Genomic DNA, 24,222 nt, shown 5'->3' with positions numbered 1-24,222 from the left:
AGGAAATTAGGTTGGTTTTACCCTCTCTGCCTAGGGGATTACATTAACTATTTAGCAAAACATGGAGACCTTCCTTGGTTTCCCCGCTCATTGACCACGTCTTAACCCTTGCAGGATACAGCCAGAGCCTCAGATGCTTGTGGTTTGATCTGAGCCTGGGTCTGGGGGCATTGGAGCAGCTGCCCTCCAAGCCAGACCTCCTGGGAACCCTTCTGGGAAAGTGTCTTCACAGCTATGAATCCAATAGTGATGCTCCCTAATCGCTTGCTTCCTTCATATTCCTGCTAAAAATAGGGAAACACTGGAATAATAGACTGTTGAAGGGAATATTAATCATCGTTTATTCCAGGTCTCCTTATTTCTCAAGTGTAGAAATTACAACTTAGTCACACTAGCTTATGCAAGCAGATGGCACATTTGTGGCAGAGCCAGGACTGTACGCAGGTCCTGACTCCCAGGCTGGAGCTCTCTCATATGCCATGGTGTTTCTCATGATTCCCTTCTCCATCTCTCTGTTCCCAGGCTTCTTCTACTGCTTCTCAGTCTATTCCTTTTCCCTTGGCTGACTACACTTACTGTTTCTTTTCCTCTTAGAATTTCAAAAGCAGAAACTACTAGCATAAGAAGGAAAATAAAGAATGAAAATGAGCAAAACTAGTTTCCCCAACATTCTCCTAAACACCTTTGATTTATCCAGTTTGCTAATAAAACTTCCTTAGATCATATCTGCTTAAGCATTCATTCCATTGAATTTACTGTGGACTCATGGAAGTTTTTTAAGACTATTCCTAATAGGAAGAGCATGTTACTTTTTTTTTTTTTTAGATGGAGTTTTGCTCTGTCACCCAGGCTGGAGTGCAGTGGCACGATCTTGGCTCACTGCAACCTCTGCCTCCCAGGCTCCAGCAATTCTTCCGGCTCAACCTCCTGAGTAGCTGGGATTACAGGCATACACCACCACGCCCGGCTAATTTTTGTATTTTTAGTAGAGACGGGGTTTCTCCATGTTGGCCAAGCTGGTCTCAAACTCCTGACCTCAGGTGATCTGCCTGCCTCGGCCTCCCAAAGTGCTGGGATTACAGGTGTGAGCCACTGTGCCCAGCCCCCGCTTTTTTTTTTTTTTTAAAGTTCAGACTTGTTTTGATTACAAGTGACAGAAACCCCACTCAAAACTCAAACTAGCTTAAGCATAAAAGAAGATTTACTGGATCACATAACTGGGAAGTCCAGAAATTGATCTCGCTTCTAGTTTGACCAGACTCAAGAACTCGAAGGAAGTCACCATCTTCACTCTCCACCCACTTGTCTATGTTGTCTTTGTTCTTCTTGTTATGGGGGGAAAAAAGAGGCTGCGGCATCCCCATTCACATATTTCTGAAAGTAAGGCCCCTTCTCCTTCAGCTCCAAATGGAAAAGTCACCAAAAAAGGTATTGATTGGCCTAGATTGAGGCACATGGCCACCAATAGATCAATCACACTGCCCAAGAGAATGAGGCACTATGATGGGCTGGGTTTGAGGTACTATTCTTGGTTGCACCTACCACTGTCACAGACACACCCCGCTGTGGTCAGAGGGACAGAGTCCTGCAATTGGCAGCCTCATCAATATCATGTAGAGTAGCAGAGGAGCAGTTCCTCACAAAAGGAAATTCAGAAAAGACAACATTGGCCGATTCCTACTTGAAACATCCTTCCACTGTGTCCCCCGAAGACAATCGGTTTTTGGTTCCTTTGGAGTAGATGTCTATCTGGAGCCTTCCCATTGACCTTGTGTATCTCACCTGTCATCACCACTGACAGGGACCATGGCAGTATCTGCTCACTGGTGTCATCTGCATTCTCTCCCTTTCCCATATATTTAATACTCTACCAGGTTAATATTCTTAGACTACATATCTGATCTTATGTGCTCATCTACTCGAAAATCTTTAATTAAATCTTTAAGATTTTAAATATCACATAAATCCAGTCGTGTGATTTATGGAGGTTGCCACAAGGCAACAGAATGGTCTTGTCAGTCAACTGCCATGGCTACTAGCTAAATCCATGCCCTGTGGCATGAGGCACCCAAATTCTGGCTCCAGGAAGCCACTATTTCCCTTAGGACTAAAGGAGCAAGGGGAGAGAAAAGTGGTATTAGAGCCTGGTGACATGGGCCACCTGATGGGAGTGATAGGTGTGGAGCATGACAGCTACCAACAGACACAGCTCCTAAGCAAAGGCATAGAGAATAAAGCCCGACCCCTCTCTCCTCTTGCCCTCTGATCTGAAGGGGTTGGTTCAGTCTCCTTGGGCACAGAGCAGGGCGAGGAAGGATGAAAAATGAATCCAGGAGGCAAGCAGAGAAATTATAACCTGTGCAGTTGTCTGAGAGCTACACAACAGCTCTGTAATCCAGCCACTGCTCCAACTTGTACAGCAAATGGAACCATGCAGTGGCTCATGCCTGTAATCCCAGCACTTTGGGAGGCCGAGGCAGGTGGATCACTTGAGGTCAGGCATTCAAGGCCAAGGCCAACCTGGCCATGGTGAAACCCTGTCTCTACTAAAAATACAAAAATTAGCCAGGCATGATGCTGCACGCCTGTAATCCCAGCTACTCAGGAGGCTGAGGCAGGAGAATCACTTGAACCCAGGAGGCGGAGGTTGCAGTGAGCCAAGTTCATGCCACTGCACTCCAACTGGAGTGACAGAGCCAGACTCCGTCTAAACAAACAAACAAAACTAGCCAGCCATGGTGACATATGCCAGCTACTCAGGAGGCTGAGGTGAGAGGATCAGTTGAGCCCAGGAGTTCGACGCTGCAGTGAGCTATGATTGCACCACTGCACTGCAGCCTTGGCCATAGAGTGCGACTTTGTCTCTAAAAAAAAGAAACAGAAAATGAATTCTCTGAAGAATCTCTCTTGAGGAAAAACCCCTACTGGAGTGGAGGTAGCTCTCAGAACTCAGGATCACCCACTTTCTTACCTTGCTTTGTGAGGGCAGCCCAGAATCTTCAGCACTGCATGGGCGGCTCATCCTGGAGTCTCACTGTGTGCCTTTCCTCAGTGCCGCCTCTCTAGCTATCCTCCAGGACAGCCTCAGCCCTTATTGTTGTATTCCTTCATGATGCAGTGAGAAGCACCTGTCAAATAAGAGTTGCTGGCTGGGCGTGGTGGCTCACGCTTGTAATCCCAGCACTTTCGGAGGCTGAGGCGGGCGGATCACGAGGTCAGGAGATTGAGACCACGGTGAAACCCCATCTCTACTAAAAATATAAAAAATTAGCCGGGCGTGGTGGCGGGCGCCTGTAATACCAGCTACTCGGAGAGGCTGAGGCAGGAGAATGGCGTGAACCCAGGAGACGGAGCTTGCCGTGAGCCGAGATCGCGCCACTGCACTCCAGCACTCCAGCCTGGGTGACAGAGCGAGACTCCGTCTCAAAAAAAAAAAAAAAAAAAGAGTTGCTTCATGCTACAGGGAGGAGAAGCACCTGTCAGAGTATAAAAGTGAGTAGACGATAGTCAAATAAGAGTTGCTTCAATTACTAAGATGTATTTCATTTTTTGTTTGTTTTGTTTTTTGTTTGTTTTTTGAGACGGAATCTTGCTCTGTCGCCCAGGCTGGAGTGCAGTGGCACAATCTCGGCTCACTGCAACCTCTGCCTCCCAGGTTCAAGCAATTCTCCTGCCTCAGCTTCCTGAGTAGCTGGGATTACAGGCGCCTGCCTCCACGCCTGGCTAATTTTTGTATTTTTAGGAGAGACGGGGTTTCGCCATGTTGGCTAGGGTGGTCTCGAGCTCCTGACCTCAGGAAATCCACCCACCTCGGCCTCCCAAAGTGCTGGGATTACAGGCATGAGCCTTGGCGCCTGGTCAAGATGTATTTCTTACTTGGGCCTACTTGAGCCTAGTGTGGTGGTTTTTATTTTTATTTTTAAATTATTTTCCTTTTCTTCCTTATATGTGATAACTTACTAACTTGCATTCCTTTGACTACAAGTGAAGTTGAAAATGTCTTACGTTTATTAAACATTTTTCTTTTCTTTTTTTCTTTTTATTTTTTATTTTAAGTTCCAGGGTACATGTGCAGGATGTGCAGGTTTTGTTACGTAGGGAAATGTATGGCCATGGTGGCTTGCTGCACGGGTCAACCCATCACCCAGGTATTAAGCCCAGCATCCTTTAGCGATTTTCCCTTATACTCCCACTCTCCACGTCCCACCCCCCGACAGGCCTCACTGTGTGATGTTCCCCTCCCTGTGTCCATGTGTTATTGTTCAGCTCCCACTTTTAAGTGAGTACATGTGGTGTTTGGTTTTCTGTTCCTGTGTTAGTTTGCTGAGGATGATGGCAGGTGGTTTATTTTTTGAAAATCCATAAATAAGGCTGGGCACAGTGGCTCACGCCTGTAATCTCAGCACTTTGGGAGGCTGAGGTGGGAGGATCACTGAGCCTAGGAGTTCAAGACCAGCCTGGGAAACATGGCAAAACCCTGTCTATATAAAAAATTAGCCAGGCGTGGTGGCACGCTCCTGTAATTCCAGCTACTCAGGAAGCTGAGGTGGGAGGATCTTGAGCCCAGGAGGTCAAGGCTGCACTGAGCCAAGATCACGCCACTGCACTCCAGCCTGGATGACAGAAACCCTGACTCAAAAAAAATCTATAAATATTATACCAATAGGAATAAAAAATTTCGTTTCAAACTCTTGTAGACACCCCCTTTTTTTTTTTTTTTTTTTCTTGAGATGGATTCTCCCTTTGGCGCCCAGGCAGGAGTGTCGTGGCACGATCTTGGCACACTGCAACCTCTGCCTCCCAGGTTCATGAGATTCTCCTACCTCAGCCTCCCAAGTAGCTGGGATTACCGGCGTCACCACCACGCCCAGCTAATTTTTGTAAATTTTTTTTTTTAGGACACCTCTTAAAAGACAAACGACGACGGGCCAAGGCCCATGCCACTACTATCAGTTGTGTGTGTATCACATTTTTCACAAATCTCCATAGAAAGGAAGGAAGAGAGAAAGCCTGCAGGGAATTTGTAAGAAAATATTTTGAGTGAAACAAAGGGTAAATAAACTGACAATCTACTGTCTTTTCCTAAGGAGGAAGAAATTTCAACATTTGTGGATTCCTCTCAGGGAATATTTTACACTCATTAAGTATGAAAAAATGTCTTATTGCAAGGAAAAGGAAAAAGTAAATTCTGATCATATAAGTATCTAGGAAGCATGGGTGATGCTGCTGACCTACAGTGCCATCTCGTTTTAATGAAAAAAAGTCTGAAAAAAACTCTGGCAGCTTACACAGCCCAAATCAAGGCTTTCATAAGCAGATGTTGCCACCTTTGGGGCCAGTAGAAAATCAAATCAAATCCTTGGGCAAATTATAAAACAATACTCAGGAAATATTAAAATAATGAGTCATTCTACTTTTCAAATATATGGTAGTAAAATCACATTATATCTCTGTTTTGTGGTAGTTTTATTCAAGTGTATTTTTTAAAGTTATATTTTGGTAAAATTGTTTTTCTAACTTCATGGTCTTTTGGAAAGCAGTTTTGTTATATTTTTCTGTTTGTGATGGTCACTGAGGGACTATTTTATACATAAAAAAAGGAATAATAAAAGTCCTGGCTTCAATAGGCAAAAAGACAAAACCTACTTTGTAAGAAAAACTTACTTCCTTCTTATTTAAAAATACATATTTGGCCAGCTATGGTGGCTTATGCCCGTAATCCCAGAACTTTGAGAGGCTGAGGCAGGTGGATTGCTTGAGCTCAGGAGTTCAAGACCAGCCTGGGCAACATAGCGAAACCCCATCTCTACAAAAAGTACAAAAATCAGCCAGGCATGGTGGTATGCGCCTGTAGTCCCAGCTACTTGGGAGGCGAAGGTGGGAGGATGGCTTGAGCCCAGGAGGTCGAGGCTGCAGTGAGCCATGATCACACCACTGCACTCCAGCCTAGGTGACAGAGCAAGACCCTGTCTCCAAAATAAATAAATAAATAAATAAATAAATAAATAAATAAATAAAATTTAAAAAAATCTATCTATCTATCTGTATATGTATATATATCTAGATATATTGGGTCTTTAAACTTTCATTTTGGCTTTTGCCATGCCACACACAAAGAAAATGAAGACCTCTGAAGAGAAAGGTGTTGACACTTACGGGTGTTGACACAAAAGAAAGGTGTTGACACTTTTTTTATGGGTGTTGACACTGAAGAGAAAGGTGTTGACACTTTCCACAGCAAAAAAGTATATAAGAGGAAGGTAAAATTACTCAATAAGTCAGTATTTCCCAGAAAAAGATTCTGCAGAATTCTAGTCTTAAGAGATCACACACACACACACACACACACACATTATCTTGGCAATTCATAATGTATATATGTACATTAACATTAGGCTGGGAACAGTGGCTCACACCCGTAATCCCAGCACTTTGGGAGGCTGAGGCAGGCGGATCACGAGGCCAAGAGATTGAGACCATCCTGGCCAACATGGCGAAACCCCATCTCTACTAAAAATAAAAAAATTAGGCCGGGCGCGGTGGCTCACGCTTGTAATCCCAGCACTTTGGGAGGCCGAGGCGGGCGCATCACGAGGTCAGGAGATCGAGACCACGCTGAAACCCCGTCTCTACTAAAAATACAAAAAAATCAGCTGGGTGTGGTGGCAGGCGCCTGTAGTCCCAGCTACTCGGAGAGGCTGAGGCAGGAGAATGGCGTGAACCTAGGAGGCAGAGCTTGCAGTGAGCCAAGATCGTGCCACTGCACTCAGCCTGGGTGACAGAGCGAGACTCCGTCTCAAAAAAAAAAAAAAAAAAAAAAAAATTAGCTGGGTGTGGTGGCACACCTGTAGTCCCAGCTTCTCAGGAGGCTGAGGCAGGAGAATCCCTTGAACCTGGGAGGTGGAGGTTGCAGTGAGCTGAGATGGCGCCATTGCACTCCAGCCTGGCGACAGAGCAAGGCTCCATCTAAATATATATATATATATATATATATATAATATTATATGTAATATATATAAAAGGCTCTGAGAATTACAATAAAGAAATCAGGTTAACATTGGTTTTACCCACCCCTTTTTTCTTCCACAAAACCCTATTAAGGTATTAAGAAAAAATTAAAAACATGCTTTGAGGAATGTGGCCTTGAACTGAAGTTTCCTTAACTTCATTATAACTCATTGTAAAGATGTATGTTGTCAACTTGTTTTGAAATGTTTAAGCCATCCTGGAAGGAGTCTGATTTCTAGAAAGGTTTCATGGAGATCAAATCTCATCTGGAAGCCGATGACCTGTCAAATGTCACAAAGCCAGCACCAGCAAGAGCGACACCCAGGTCCCACGCTTTGTTTCAAGCCTAGGAAAGCTTTCACTTCCCTCTTGATACCCCAAGTTCCTGACCTTTTCTGCCCAAACTTTCCCCTTATCTCTTACATTGTCCTCACAAAAGTCTCTCACAGGAGAAAACAGAATCACGGCATATTTGATACTCCTCTGGTGTTAGCTCTTCTGTTTTGATTCATATTTATCCCTTAAATTCTATCTTCTTTCAGCCTCTCCAGAAATAATCCAACCAGATTCAGTTTGTTCTGACGTCCTGGTGCTGGATTGTGTCCACTCATTCATTCTTGAAGAAATATCACTGGTCCCCTAAGACAAGGCAGGCCGTGTGCCAGGCACTGGGGTTGCAGCAGAGACTCTGACGGAAGCAGACCTGACCTTGTAGAGGCTGAGATCTAATGCCATACCAATATACCAATGGCAGGGTCTTGGGCCCAGAAGAGGACCCAGGCAGATCCTGGGTGAGACACCAGGGATTACTCATTAACAATCAGTGAGAATGGAACTTAATTTTACATAGGCAATTACATTTTATATAAAACTTTAAAATGCATATCCTCTTTTTTTTTTTGAGATGAAGTCTCACTCTTTTGCCCAGGCCAGAGTGCAGTAGTGCGATCTCCACTCACTGCAACCTTCACCTTCCGGGTTCAAGCGATTCTCGTGCCTCAGCCTCCTGAGTAGCTGGGATTACAGGCGCCTGCCACCATGCCCAGCTAATTTTTGTATTTTCTTGTAGAGACGGGGTTTCGCCATGCCACTCAGGCTGGTCTTGAACTCCCAGACTCAAGCGATCCGCCTGCCTTGACTTCCCAAAGTGCTGGGATTGCAGGCATGAGCCACTATGCCCAGACTTGCATATCCTTTTTAATGGAGTTTGCCATTTTAATAAATAATTATAATTTTACATGAAAAGCAAAGTTGCTTTTATAAAAGCATGAGGATTTCCTCTAGATTAACTGATTTCGTAGATAATATAAACCAAGTTTTCCTGATGGCTTCATAGTCTAACTTCAGTATAATAAGTGGAGATCAATAAGAAGCTTTTTCAAGCTGGTGTAACTTGAAACATTTCTTTTTTTTTTTTTTTGAGACGGAGTCTCGCTCTTTCACCCAGGCTGGAGTACAGTGGCGCGATCTCGGCTCACTGCAGGCTCCGCCCCCCGGGGTTCACGCCATTCTCCTGCGTCAGCCTCTCGCGTAGCTGGGACTACAGGCGCCCGCGACCACGCCCGGCTAATTTTTTGTATTTTTAGTGGAGACGGGGTTTCACCGTGTTAGCCAGGATGGTCTCGATCTCCTGACCTCGTGATCCGCCCGCCTCGGCCTCCCAAAGTGCTGGGATTACAGGCGTGAGCCACCGCGCCCGGCCTACTTGAAACATTTCAAATACCAAGCAAGTGGTAGGTATTTAGATGGAAAGAGACAAGAATTTGTTATGAGGAACATTTTTGGGTATAAATTCTTTTGATCTAAGGACTTGTTTTTTCAAGGGGCTCCTCTGAATGGGTTTGGGAGAAACAGCTGGGCTTGGATAACTTTGGAGAAGAGCAAGGCTTCTGAGAATCAGAGCTCAGGAAACCTGGCTCCTGCCTCTCTGTCTCTTTCTTGCTCTGTGTGCATATTTAATTCCAGCAATTCCAGCTTCTTCTTCTTCCTGTCACTGATTTTCAGATGAATTGGGCTCCTTTCCCAGGGACAGAGTCTGACAGCTTTTTGGAAGCATCGCTATTTCCTCCCTCAAGGGCGGCGAGCTTGGGACCTAGGGATGAGGGCTTCTCTGGGAGGGACTGCAGGGTGAGGCAGATCTCACCCAGCCTTGTGGATCAAAGTATGGTCAGGAGCAACTGAGCGGAAATTTTCCACTAAACCTCAGGTTCATAGCACCGGAACAAATCTTAGGGAAAAAGGCAGGGGAGGGATGGATGTAGACTGGAGGAGGTAGAGGAAGAAATGTCCCAGGCTTTCTTCCAGAGTCTTTGCCCATCTCTATAACAATGTGGTCATTATGCCCTGGTAGCCTTCTCCATAGGCAGTTCCCCAAGCCCATTTTTGAATCCCTGATTTAAAAATGACAACCCAACTGCCTGCCAATCCACCACTCTAGTTTCACCTTTTTTGATCCTTGAGAGCTTTCTTCTTTAAAATGCACATATTCCCCAGGAGGAGTTATAGTTTAGTTTAGGAGTTATAGCTCATAACATCACGTGTCTAAAACCAAATTCCTGATTTTCCATCTCACTAAACAGGTAACAGTATCCACCCAGTTGCTCAAACTGAAACATGCCCTTTCTCCTACGTGCCTTATGCTGTCTATCACCCCTTCTTGTTAGTTTTTCCTTCAATATACATCTCTTTTTTTTTTTTTTTTTGAGACAAGGCCTTCACCTGTTGCCCAGGCTGGCATGATTATGGATCACTGCAGCCTCAAGTGATCCTCCTTCCTCAGCCTCCCAAGTAGCTGGGACCACAGGTGCACACCACCACACCCAACTAGATTTTAAATTTTTTGTGGAGAATGGGGTCACACTATGTTACCCAGGCTGGTCTCAGACTCCTAAGCTCAAGTGGTCCACCGGCATCAGCCTCCCAAAGTGCTGGAATTACAGGCGTGAGCCACTGCTCCCAGCCTCTGTATAAATATATTTCTAAGAATAAGCTGGCCTGAAATGAATCCAAATCGGTTTAGACAGTAAAAGATTAGACTTCGTTTAGGACCAAGAAACTTTTCTAAACTTCACCTATCAAAGTACATTCAGGGCAACCATCTGTTGTTGAAATCCCAGCTCATGCACACTGCAAAAGGTTTAAGAGAAGATTCTCGATAAATTAAACAATGGGGATCCTTTTGGATTAAGGTTATTGAGAGCAGCCCAGGCAGACACACACACACAAAATCCTTTTTAACCTTTTTGAACTTTAGGGCCAAATTGTCACCTTCATATCTAGAAGACTTTGGGGCTGGCATTACAGTGTCTAAATGATCCATCCTTCCATTTCTCGTCCTTATTCCTCCAGCTCCTTGCCTTTCTCCAATTTAGTGCTTATTTGAACTTCACCAGCCAGGACACAGAAGAAACGATAAAAAGCTCAAAAAGTTGATTCCACTTTTCCAAGGAAGTTAACAGGGAGCAGGTTGACTTTACAGTACAATGTTGAAGATCCTTATTCTTCAAAGCTTTCTTTGTTTTTCTTAGATTCTGTCTCTTCTTGCCTCCCTCATCTTTCATTATATTTCTTTTTTTTATTAAAAAAAATGTTAAAACAGCAATGAGACGGGGTCTCACTATGTTGTGCCGGCTAGTCTCCAACTCCTGAGCTCAAGGGATCCGCCCACCTCAGCCTCCCAAAGTGCTGGGATTACAGGTTTGAGCCACCGCAACTGACCTGTGTTTCCTTTATCCTCCCTCAGAAACAGCTCCTTGATTTCTAGAATCACAGACTCTTAAAGCTAGAAGGGACCCAAGGAACTCTTCTGTATATGGCTTAATAGCTCCTGGGGGAAACCAAGCCTCAAAGAGATGAAATGATTTCCCATGACAGCTAGAAACCAAGTCTTTTGACTCATGGCCCTCAGTTCTTTCTACTATGTCACACTGCCTTGCTTCTCTAAAATAACAATAAAATGAAAGAAAACTCCAGGCATTGAAGAAAAAAATTTCTTTTTCTTTTCTTTTTTTTTTTTTTTTTTGAGATAAGGTCTCACTCTGTCGCCCAAGCTGGAATGCAGTGGCATGATCTCAGCTCACTACAACCTCCACCTCCCAGGCTAAAGACGTCCTCCCACCTCAGCCTCCTGAGTAGCTGGGGCCGCAGGCATATGCCACCACACCTGGCTAATTTTGTTTTGTATTTTTTGTAGATATGGGGTTTTGCTATGTTGCCCAGGCTGGTCTCGAACTCCTGAGCTCAAGCCATCTACCCGCCTTGGGCTCCCAAAGTGCTGGGATTACAGGCATGAGCCACTGTGCCTGGCTGAATTTTTTTTTTGTTGGAAAAAAATAATAGCAGTATCACACATGCATTTTTGCTTTCAGAATATGTTTCTTGAGTTAAAGAGCAAAACTCATGTAAGATAGAATAAAAAAGAAACCCCAATTAAAGTAGGAAATAAAAATGCTTCAAATATCAGTTTAATCATTAGATTTCTAATTTGTTCCTCCAGTTAGCTAGTCAGTGGCCCAGTATTTCTCAGGTACAAAGGTCTGATAACATCCTAATCAACTCCATGGAGCAATAGGGACCTTCAGCTCTGGATGAATTCAGGAGGCTTAGAACTTTTCTGCATGCCTTGCTCATTTCTTTACTTTCTTTTTATGGATTTGGTTAACTACTTTCCTTCTGCATTCTCAGATGTTTGAAAGATATCCATCCAAGTGCCTCTTTACTCTGGTGTACCATAAAAAAGTTGAGACAAAAATATTGATACAATTTGGCTGTGTCCCCACCAAATCTCAACTTGAATTGTATTTCCCGGAATTCCCACGTATTGTGGGAGGGACCCAGGGGGAGGTACTTGAATCATGGGGGCTGGTCTTTCCTGTGCTATTCTTGTGATAGTGAATAAGTCTCATCAGATCTGATGGGTTTATCAGGTGTTTCTGCTTTTGCTTCTTCCTCATTTTTCTCTGCCGCCACCATGTAAGAAGTGCCTTTCACCTCCTGCCATGATTCTGAGGCCTCCCCAGCCACATGGTACTGTAAGTCTAATGAAGCCTCTTTTTCTTCTCAGTCATGGGTATGTCTTTATTAACAGCATGAGAATGGACTAATATAATAAATTGGTACCAGGAATGGGGCATTGATGAAAAGATATCTGAAAATGTGGAAGCAACTTTGGAACTGGGTAAATCCAAATTTAGGATTTAACAGGCAGAAATTGGAACAGTTTGAAGGGCTCAGAAGAAGACAGGAAAATGTGGGAATGTTTGGAACTTCCTAGAGACTTGTTGAGTGGCTTTGCCCAAAATGCTGATAGCGATACAGACAATAAAATCCAGGCTAAAGTGTTCTCAGATGGAGATGAGGAACTTGTTGGGAACTGAAGCAAAGGTGACTCTTGATGTGTTTTAACAGAGACTGGAGGCATTTTGCCCCTGCCCTAGAGATTTGTGGAACTTTGAACTTGAGAGAGATGACTTAGGGTATCTGGTGGAAGAAATTTCTAAGCAGCAAAGCATTCAAGAAGTGACTTGGGTACTGTTGAAGGCATTCAGTTTTAAAAGGGAAATAGAGCATAAAGTTTCAGAAGATGTGCAGCCTGACTATGCAATAGAAAAGAAAAACCCATTTTCTGGGGAGAAATTCAAACTGGCTGCAGAAATTTGCATTAGTAGCAAGGAGCCTAATATTAATCCCCAAGACCATAGAGAAAACGTCTCCAGCCCATGTTAGAGACCTTCATGGCAGCCCCTCTCATCACAGGCCCAGAGGCACAGGAGGAAAAAGTGGTTTTGTGGGCCGGGACCAGGGTCCCCATGCTGTGTGGAGCCTAGGGAGTTGGTGCCCTGTGTCCCAGCCCCTCCAGTTGTGGCTGAAAGGGGCCAGCATATAGCTCAGGCTGTGGCTTCAGAGGGTAGAAGCCCCAAACCTTGGCAGCTTCCACGTGGTGTTGAGCCTGCTGTGCACAGAAGTAAAGAATTGAGGTTTGGAGACCTCTGCCTAGATTCCAGGAGATGTATGGATTTCAGAAGAAGATAGAAGCAAAAGTTTGCTGCAGGGGGCCCTCATGGAAAACCTCTGCTAGGGCAGTGTGAAAAGGAAATGTGAGGTCGGAGTCTCCACACAGAGTCCTTAGTGGGGTGCTGCCTAGTGGAGCTATGAGAAGAGGGCCACTGTCCTCCAGACCCCAGAATGGTAGATCCACCAACAGCTTGCACCATGCACCTGGAAAAGGTGCAGACACTCAACACCACCCCATGAAAGCAGCCAGGAGGGGGCCTGTACCCTGCAAAACCATGGGGACAGAGCTGTCCAAGACCATGAGAACCCACCTTTTGCATCAGTGTAACCTGGATGTGAGACCTGGCGTCAAAGGAGATCATTTTGGAGCTTTAAAGTTTGACTGCCCCACTGTATTTTGGACTTGCACAGGCCCTGTAACCTCCTTGTTTTGGCCAATTTCTCCCATTTGGAATGGATATATTTACCCAATACCTGTACCTCCATTGTATCTAGAAAGTAACTAACTTGCTTTTGATTTTACAGACTCATAGACAGAAAGGACTTGCCTTGTCTCAGATAAGACTTTGGACTGTGGACTTTTGGATTAATGCTGAAATTAGTTAAGACTTTGGGGACTATTGGGAAGGCATGGTTGGTTTTGAAATGTGAGGACATGAAATTTGGAGGGGCCAGGGGTGGAATGATAAGGTTTGGCTGTGTCCCTACCAAATCTCAACTTGAATTGTATTTCCCAGAATTCCCATGTGTTGTGGGAGGGACCCAGGGGGAGGTAATTGAATAATGGGGGCTGGCCTTTCCCATGTTATTCTTGTGATAGTGAATAAGTCTCACGAGATCTGATGGGTTTATCGGGGGTTTCTGCTTTTGCTTATTCCTCATTTTTTTCTTGCTGCCGCCGTGTAAGAAGTGCCTTTCACCTCCTGCCATGATTCTGAGGCCTCCCTGGCCATGTGGAATTGTAGGTCCATAAACCTCTTTTTCTTCTCAGTTTGGGTATGTCTTTATCAGCAGCATGAAAACGGACTAATACAAATATCAAAGAGATTACTCTTGATAAACTGTTCCAGGGAGGCCTGCTTCCTTAAGTCCTTAAGAATGGGTTGAAAACACAGGGCCTTGTTCATTAGGATAGACAAAGACTGACTTAAAAGTAATAGCTTATAGTATAATTTGAGAGCAAAGAATTTTTTTTTTTTTACTTGTGCAATTGATTAGTAATTTTTCATCACTTGGATGCTGAAGAACAGGTTTACATTTCTCACGGTCCAGGTTGCCCTTTTGGTACCTTGCAGAAGAAACAGAGTGTGCACACACAGAAAGTAGCCACCAAACATTTTGTGAGAGAACCCTGAGAATCTTGTGGTCAGCCTGAACCTTTCACTTTGTTTAGCCTGCTTGGCCCTTGTGAACTGACACTGCTTGCTTCTCCCAGGCTCGTGTCTTAATGCTCTCCCCTCGCTCCATGCTCCAGCCAGCTGTCTTCCAGTCTGTTCCTTGCATTCCACTCACTGTTCACTGCTTCAAGGCCTGGGCGCTTCCCTTCTACCTCTGACTGCCTCCTTCTCCTCCAATGGAAGCTTTCTGAGGCACTTTATCTGCAGGAGGCTCCACCTTATCCACCCAGTCTCCAGCTCATCAACCTATTTGTCTCTCTCATAGCACCTACCATGACCTGAAATCATTGAGTTTTTTTTAATTGATGCATAATATTTGTACATATATATGAAGTACATGTGATATTTTGTTACATACATAGAATGTGTAATGATCAAGTCAGAGTATCCATTGCCTAAAGCATTTATCATTTCTATGTGTCAGGAATATTTCAAGTCTCTCTTATAGCTATCTTGAAATATACAATACATTGTTGCTAACTATAGTCACCCTATTCTGCTATTGAACATTTAAGAAAGTATTCATACTTATACCGGTATGTTTGTATCCATTAATCAACCAACCTGTCTTCATCCCCCTGACCCACCCACACATCCTTCCAGTCTCTAGTAACCACCATACATTCTCTGCCACCATGAGATCAACTTTTTTAGCTTCCAAATGTGAGTGAGAACATGTGGTATATGTCTTTATGTGACTGGCTATTTCACTTAACATAATGAACTCCAGGGAACATCATTCTTTGTTATGGCTGAAGAGTACTCCATTGTGTATATATACCACATTTTATTTATCCATTCATCCATTGATGGACATTTAGGTTGATTCTATATCTTGGCTTTTGTGAATAGTGCTGTAATTAACGTGAGTGTGCAAGCATCCCTTGGATATACTAATTTCCTTTTCTTTGGGTAGATACCCAGCAGTGGGATTGTTGGATCATATTGTAGTTCTAGTTTTAGTTTTTTGAGAAATCTTCATGTTGTTTTCCATAATGGCTGCACTAATTATCCTTTTTTATAGTTTTTCTTAAATTTCATTTTTGTTGGTACATAGTAGGTGCATATATTTATGGAGTACATGACATGTTTTGATACAGGCATGCAACGGGAAATAAGCACATCATGGAGAATAGGGTATCCATCCCCTCAAGCATTTATCCTTTGAGTTATAAACAATCCAATGACACTGTTTAAGTTTTTTGAAATGTACTTTTAAGTTATTATTAGACCAGGCACGGTGGCTCACACCTGTAATCCCAGCACTTTGGGAGGCCGAGGTGGGTGGATCACCTGAGCCCACAATTCCAAGACCAGCCCGTGCAACATGGTGAAACCCCATCTCTACTAAAAAAAAAAAAAAAAAATACAAAAAATTAGCGAGGTGTAGTGGCGCACACCTGTAGTCCCAGCTACTCAGGAGGCTGAGGTGAGAGGATAACCTGAGTCCTGGAGGCAGAGGTTGCAGTGAGCCAAGATCACGCTACTCCACTTCAGCCTGGGCAAGAGAGTGAGACCCTGTCTCAAAAAAAAAGTTATTATTGACTATAGTCACCCTGTTGTACTATCAAACAGTAGGTCTTATTCATTCTTTCTAATTTTTTTTGTGCCCAATAACCATCCCCACCTTCTCCTTAGCCCCTTGGCTATACTAATTTTTGTTCCCACCAACAGTGTATGGGAGTTTCCTTTTCTCTGCATCCTTGCCAGAATCTGTTTTTTTGTTTGTTTTTTATCTTTCTAACAATAGCTAGTCTAGGCCTGGCACATTGGCTTATGCCTGTAATCCCAGCACTTTGGGAGGCCAATGCAGGTGGATTGCTTGAGCTCAGACCAGCCTGGGCAACACGGTGAAACCCTGTCTCTAACAAAAATACAAAAATTAGCCAGTCTCATAACCTAGTCTAAAAAATAAATAGATAAACAACAGCCAGTCTAGCTGGGTAGGATGATATCTCACTGTGGTTTTGGTATGCATTTCCCTGATGTTTAGTGATGTTGAAGCTCCATAAGCATTTGCTTGTCTGGTTCACCGTACGTATTCCCAGCATCTCAGATAGCACCTGACATGTTGGAGATGCTTGATAAATACTTGTTGAATATATGAATGAACAAAGACTGGATGTGGTGGCTCACACCTGTAATCCCAGCACTTTAAGAGACCAAGGCAGGAGGATCACTTAAGGCCAGGAGTTCAAGACCAACCTGGGCAACATAATGACACTGTCTCTACACAAAAATAAGAATAAAAATAAAATAAAACAAGCTGGAGGTTTGTGGATGTTGTTCAAATAGCAATGGGTTGTGCAATTATGATGTTGACTGGATTCGGAATTGTCTGCCAGGAATGAAGCTCCCAAGAACATCAGTGTGGGCAGTAAGACACATAGACTCAATCATCCCAAGGCAATTGGTTCTAATAGCAATTCTTGCTAAACTGGGGCTGCACTCTGACAGTTCCTCATAGTGTTTCTCATCATCTTGAAAGGTGGCACATCGGCTGGGTGCAGTGGCTCATATCTGTAATTCCAGCACTTTAGGAGGCTGAGGCAGGAGGATTGCTTGAGCCCAGGAGTTCAAGACCAGCCTGGGCAACATAGAGGGACTCCTGTCTCTACAAAAAAAAAAAAAAAATTAGTCAGGCATGGTGGTGCACACCTGTAGTCCCAGCTACTTGGGATTCTGAGGTGGGAGGATCTCTTGAGCCTCTGCACTCCAGCCTGGGCAACATGGTCTCAAAATAATAATAATAATAAAATAAAAATTAAATTAAAAACTAACAAAACAAAGGTGGCATATCATTAGAGTTTTTTCATACATCAGTCTAAATTCTTCAATGAGAATGCCCATACAGTATTGGGAACTGTGATGTGCCTATTGATGCTAAGTCCTGAAGTTGATGAGATGAATAAGCCACCATTCTTTTCTTTAAGAATCTCATGGCCAGGTGCGGTGGTTCATGCTTGTAATCCCAGCACTTTGGGAGGCCAAGGTGGGTGGATCATCTGAGGTCAGGAGTTCGAGACCAGCCTGACCAACATGGAGAAACTCTGTCTCTACTAAAAATACAAAAAATTAGCTGGGCGTGGTGGCGCATGCCTGTAATGCCAGCTACTTGGGAGGCTGAGGTAGGAGAATCCCTTGAACCCAGGAGGTGGAGGTTGTGGTGAGCCAAGATTGTGCCATTGCACTCCAGCCTGGGCAACAAGAGCAAAACTCCGCCTCAAAAAAAAAAAAAAAAAAATCTCATAATCTAGGGCTGGGCACGGTGGCTGACACCCGTAATCCCAGCACTTTGGGAGGCTGAGGCAGGCAGATCACCTGAGGAGTTGGAAACCAGCCTGGCCAACATAGCGAAAACCTGTCTCTACTAAAAATAACAAAAATTAGCCAGGTGTGGTGGTGGGTGCCTGTAATCCCAGCTACTCAGGAGGCTGAGGCAGGAGAATTGCTTGAACCCAGGAGGCAAAAGTTTCAGTGAGCTGAGATCGCACCACTACACTCTAGCCTGGGCAGAGCAAGACTCTGTCTCAAAAAAAAAAAAAAGAATCCCATAATCTAGAAAGGGAAAACATGAGGTGCTTTACTTTTTGCAAATTGCCTGGAACACAGGCTTTTTATTAGCACATGAAGCAGTAACAGCAGTGTTGTTCTGCATCATATGATGTTGAAATGGTTGCCGAATCCTTCAGCATTAAAAGCTAGGACACTTTGGGTACCACTAAAGTGTCCAGTGTTTCAAAATGAATAGTGATAAAAACTACCCATTGCTGAGCTCCTGCTATGGGCATTTTTTATATTGGTTTTCTCTCAAAGTATTTCTGATTATGTTACACTCACTTTTACATATGATGAAACAGAGACTCAGAAAAGCTTAGAAACTTGTCCAAGGTCACACAACTGGTAAGTGTAAGCCATGAGTCATATCCAGGTGTTTCTAATGACAGAGCCCATGCTCTTTGCATGACACCACAGGCTCTTGTTTCAAACATCTGAGGTCCCACTTCCTCAGTTCTTCACCTACAATGGATCTCTTTCCAACTTCCCTTCTCTACTCTAGTCAGAGAACATCTTATACACATCAGGTGAAAACTGTGTAGATCCATGCAGGCTTCTTTACAACAGAACATCCAATGGCACATTGTGTTGACAGGACCATTATATAAAGTTGTAGGAGCTATAAGAATACAGAGAAGACATAGTGATATGGTTTGGCTCTATGTCCCGACCCAAATCTCACCTTGAATTGTAATAATCCCCATGTGTCAAGGTGAGGACTAGGTAGAGATAATTGAATCACGGGGGCAGTATCCCCCATGCCATTCTCATGATAGTGAGTTCTCATGGGATCTGATAGTTTCATAAGAGGCTTCCCCCTTGACTTGGACTCATTCTCTCTCCTGCTGCTCTGGGAAGAGGTACCTTCCTAATTGTAAGATTCCTGAGACTTCCCCAGCCATGTGAAACTGTGAGTCAATGAAACCTCCTTTCTTTATAAATTACCCAGTCTCAGGTATTTCTTCATAGCAGCATGAGAACAGACTAATACAGTAAATTGGTACCAGGAGTGGGGTGCTGCCTTAAGGGTACCTAAAATGTGGAAGCAACTTTGGAACTGAGTAACAGGCAGAGGTTGGAAAAGTTTGGATGGCTCGGAAGAAAACAGGAAAATGTGGGAAAGTTTCAAACTTCCTAGAAACTTGTTTAATGGTTTTGACCAAAGTGCTGATAGTGATATGGACAATGAAGTCCAGGCTGAGGTGGTCTCAGATGGGGATGAGAAACTTGTTGGGAACTGGAATAAAGGTGACTCTTGCTATGCTTTAGCAAACAGACTGGTGGAATTTTGCCCCTGCCCCTAGAGATCTGTGGAACTTTGAACTTGAGAGAGATGATTTAGGGTATCTGGTGGAAGAAATTTCTAAGCAGCAAACCATCCAAAAGGAAGCAGTGCAAAAAGTTTGGAAAATTTGCAGCCTGATGATGCAATAGAAAAGAAAAATCCACCAGGTGCGGTGGCTCACGCCTGTAATCCCAGCACTTTGGAAGGCCAAGGCAGGTGGATCAGGAGGTCAGGAGATTGAGACCATCCTGGCTAACATGGTGAAACACTGTTTCTACTGAAAATACAAAAAATTAGCCAGGCATGGTGGTGGGAACCTGTAGTCCCAGCTACTCAGGAGGCTGAGGCAGGAAAATGTCATGAACCCAGGAGGCAGAGCTTGCAGTGAGCTGAGATCACGCCATGGCACTCCAGCCTGGGCATCAGAGCGAGACTCTATCTCAAAAAAAAAAAAAAAAAAAAGGAAAAGGAAAGAAAAATCCATTTTCTGGGAAGAAATTCAAACTGGCTGCAGAAATTTATATAAGTAATGAGAAGCCAAATACTAATCACCAAAACAATGGGAAAAATGTCTCCAGGGCATGTCAGAGACCTTAACAGCAGCCCCTCCCATCACAGGTCCAGAGGCCTAGGAGGGAAAAATGGTTTCATGAGCCAGGCCTAGGCCCCCCTGCTCTATGCAGCCTCAAAATATGGTGCCCTTTGCCCCAGATGCTTCAGCTCCAGCTGTGGCTAAAAGGGGCCAAGGTATAACTTGGGCCATTTCTTCAGAGGGTGCAAGCCCCAAGCCTTGGTGGCTTACATGTAGTGTTGGGCCTGCAGGTACACAGAAGTCAAGAATTGAGGTTGGAGAACCTCTGCCTAGATTTCAGAGGATGTATGGAAATGCCTGGATATTGCTGCAGGGGCAGAGCCCTCGTGGAAAACCTCTGCTAGGCCAGTGTGGAAGGGAAATGCGGGTTGGAGCCCCCACAGAGGCACTGTCTAGTGGAGCTGTGTAAAGAGGGCCACCATCCTCCAGACCCCTGAATGGTAGATCCACCAACAACTGTGTGCCTAGAAAAGCTACAGACAACACCAGCCATGAAAGCAGCTGGGAGAGGGGCTGTACCCTGCAAAGCCAGAGATGCAGAGATATCCAAGGCCATGGAAGCCCACCTCTTGCATCAGCGTGACCTGGATATGAGACATGGAGTCAAAGGTGATTATTTTCTAACTTTAATGTTTAATGACTGCCCTATTGGATTTTGGACTTGCATGGGGCCTGTAGCCCCTTTGTTTTGGCCAATTTCTCCCATTTGAAATGGGTGTATTTACCCAATGCCAATACCCCCATTATGTCTAGGAAGTAACAAACTTTTGATTTTACAGGCTCATAGGCAGAAGGGACTTGTCTTGTCTGAGATGAGACTTTGGACTTGGACTTTTGGGTTAATGCTAGAATGTGTTAAGACTTTGGGGAACTGTTGGAAGGGCATGACTGTGTTTTGAAATGTGAGGACATGAGATTTGAAAGGGGCCGGGGCAGAATGATATGGTTTGGCTATGTGTCCCAACCCAAATTTCATCTTGAATTGTAATAATCCCCACGTGTCAAGGGCAGGACCAGGTGGAGATAATTGAATCATGGGGGGCGGTTTTCCCCCATGCTGTTCTTGTGACAGTGAGTGAGTTCTCAGGAGATCTCATGGTTTCATAAGGGGCATCCCCCTTCACTCAGACTCATTCTCTCTCCTGCTGCCCTGTAAAGAGGTGCCTTCTGCCATGATTGTAAGTTTCCTGAGACCACCCAAGCCATACTGAACTGTGAGTCAATTAAACCTCTTTTTTTGTTTTTTAAATATAAATTACCCAGTCTTGGGTATTTCTTAATAGTGTTACAGAAAAGGGGTCCTAATCCAGACCCCAAGAGAGGGTTCTTGGATCTCACGCAAGAAAGAATTTAGGATGAGTCTGCAGTGCACAGCAAAAGCAAGTTTATTAAGAAAGTAGGTCGGGCGCGGTGGCTCACGCTTGTAATCCCAGCACTTTGGGAGGCCGAGGCGGGCGGATCACGAGGTCAGGAGATCGAGACCACGGTGAAACCCCATCTCTACTAAAAATACAAAAAAATTAGCCGGGCATGGTGGCGGGCGCCTGTAGTCCCAGCTACTCGGAGAGGCTGAGGCAGGAGAATGGCGTCAACCCGGGAGGCGGAGCTTGCAGTGAGCCGAGATCGCGCCACTGGCACTCCAGCCTGGGTGACAGAGCAAGACTCCGTCTCAAAAAAAAAAAAAAAAAAAAAAAGAAAGTAAAGTGGTGAAAGAACAGCTACTCCACAGACAGAGTAGGGCATTCCCATAAATAGGAGGAATGCATCCACCCAACGTACAATGCTTGTGTGTGTGTGTGTGTGTGTGTGTGTGTGTATAAAATTTCAAAAGATCATGCACTAGGTGGTGGCTCACACCTGTAACCCCAGCACTTTGGGAGGCCAAGGCAGGTGGATCACTCGAGGTCAGGAATTCAAGACCAGCCTGGCCAACATGGCGAAACCCCGTCTCTACTAAAAATACAAAAATTAACCAGGCGTGGTGGCATGAGCCTGTAGTCCCAGCTACTTGGGTGTCTGAGGCACAAGAATTCCCTGATTCTTGTGCAGAGGTTGCAGTGAGCTGAGATCACACTACAGCACTCCACCCTGAGCAACAGAGCAAGACCCTGTCTCAAAACAACCACCACCACCACCACCAAGAAAAAAGATCATGGGGAGATGTGCTCTGCTACAAGAGTGTGATAAAGGATTAATTTTCTTAATTACTATATTTTGCAAGAATGTTATCTTTTTCATGCCTGTAATCCTAGCACTTTGGGAGGCCGAGGCAGGCGGCTCACAAGGAGATCGAGATGATCCTGGCTAACACGGTGAAACTCAATCTCTACTAAAAAAGTATACAAAAAAATTAGCTAGACATGGTGGCGGGCACCTGTAGTACCAGCTACTCGGGAGGCGGAGGCAGGAGAAAGGCGTGAACCCGGGAGGTGGAGCTTGCAGTGAGCCGAGATCACAGCACTGCACTCCAGCCTGGGCGACAGAGCAAGACTCCGTCTCAAAAAAAAAAAAAAAAAAAGAATATTATCTTTAAAACAAAATTAGGAATGTCTTTGTTCTCCAGATATCGGGATATTAGAACATTCCCAAGTCTGGGTGTGTTTAGTAAACATTATCAATCTGTTTCATCAACTGTAAACATCTAGAGGCTAGGAATACCTTTCTGGGAATGCAGCCCAGCAGGTCCCAGCTTCATTTTCCTAGCCCTCACTCAAAATGGAGTCGCTCTGGTTCGAACACCTCTGACAACAGCAGTGTGAGAATGGACTAATGCATACGGGAAAAAATAACACTAAACCATTAAATACAGATGTGACTGACACAGACCCTTGATGAACTCAGCTGCTGCTTCCTCGTTTATAACTACAGAGCCCTTTTGGGTGACACCATTTCTCCTCCAGGTCTGTCCAGGTTTCTGTCATCTCTTGCCTTACCTTAGATATTTTCAGTCCTTAATGGTCACCTACAAAAATATTCATTGATGTAGCCAGGCACAGTGGTTCACGCTTGTAATCCCAGCACTTTGGGAGGCCAAGGCAGGCGGATCACGAGGTCAGGAGATCGAGACCATCCTGGCGGTGGCAGGTGCCTGTAGTCCCAGCTACTCAGGAGGCTGAGGCAGGAGAATGGCGTGAACCCGGGAGGCATAGCTTGCAGTGAGCCGAGATCGTGCCACTGCACTCCAGCCTGGGCGACAGAGCGAGACTCCATCTCAAAATAACTAAATAAAATAAAATAAATATGTTTTAAAAGAAGGCATATGCTCATAGTGGGAAGGAGAGGGATGAGAAACCAGGGAAACAGTCGAAGAGAAAAAGAGGCGGAGAGGGGAAGGACAGGAGGTAAGGAGAGTCAGAAACAAAAGACATACAGGGTTTAAGTGTCCCGCTTCCGTTTCCTTTTCACTAGCACAAAAGCCCGTGGATTTCAAATTCATCTGAGCTCTTCTTGGGAGCTGATTGTGGCCCGAGGCAAGGGCTGACTCGCAGAGGACAGCTTGGCAGTGACAGAGGCAGAAGTCAGACAGAAAGGCTCTGACTGACATGTGAGCGGCAGGGTGATGTCAACAACAGCTGACCCGTCATGAGACCTTAGGAAGAAAACCAATGGGAATCTTGTTTTGGAGCGTCTAGTGCCCAGCTAGCTCCCCGCTAGGTGCTTGGAAACAGATTGACTAGCATAATAGAGTGATTCTGTAATCTGTCATAATACCATAAGCCACAGATCCACAGACTTTGACCCCTCACAGGTATAATAAGTGCCTTTATTCAGCTGCACATGATCTCCCTATGGGGAAGGAGGGAGGGAGCCCTTCTTCTAATTACACAACCTAAGCATATGTTTTGCTGGAGAACAAAGCATTATATTCATTAGCAACAGTCTTGTAAGCCAGGTTCCTTTTACTAGCCAGTTAACTAATTGACAGTCAAGAATTTGTATTAATAATAGACTGCAGCCAGGCATGGCTTAATCTGACAGTTTTATTAAAAACGTAGGCAAGTTCGTCAAGCCAGCATGACTGTCAGCTTTTATGTAGGAATCCTGCTTACCAAGGATCTTAACTTGCTAGTATCACCCTGGCAGAAAATTGTTCTCCCAGGTCAAAGTCCAGGAGTCAGCAGAGTTATTCACTTGGAGGATTTTTGTCGTTCTTCCCTTTGTGACACATCTGAACAAGGAAGTGATTTTGTTGTGTTTTCTTAAAATCTTATTGACATGGTTCACTTGTTCTGGACCAAATTATTCTGGTGGTGAATGATCCTAATTCTTCCTTGCTGCTTTTCTGTATACCTTGTCCTCTTTTTAAAATTTTATTTTGTTTTATGGGGTATGGAAATAATTATTTCTCAAATCACTAGCAACTCCATTGA

General features: G+C 44.4%; 1 long non-coding RNA gene across 1 annotated transcript; it reads right to left on the bottom strand.

The window, feature by feature from the left end:
- Window positions 1-2,786: 2,786 nt before the first annotated feature.
- Window positions 2,787-23,464, bottom strand: LOC134735532 (uncharacterized). Its single transcript, XR_010118713.1, has 4 exons — window positions 23,223-23,464; window positions 22,786-23,072; window positions 2,972-3,128; window positions 2,787-2,864 (listed from the first exon to the last, which is right to left on the bottom strand). It is a non-coding gene; the product is annotated as an uncharacterized lncRNA (long non-coding RNA).
- Between the last annotated feature and the right edge of the window lie 758 nt (window positions 23,465-24,222).

This window comes from Symphalangus syndactylus, chromosome 2 (assembly GCF_028878055.3).
Source record: "Symphalangus syndactylus isolate Jambi chromosome 2, NHGRI_mSymSyn1-v2.1_pri, whole genome shotgun sequence".
Taxonomy (NCBI): domain Eukaryota; kingdom Metazoa; phylum Chordata; class Mammalia; order Primates; family Hylobatidae; genus Symphalangus; species Symphalangus syndactylus.
Note: the sequence above shows the minus strand (reverse complement) of the source record. Positions and strands in the feature narration are given on the sequence as shown.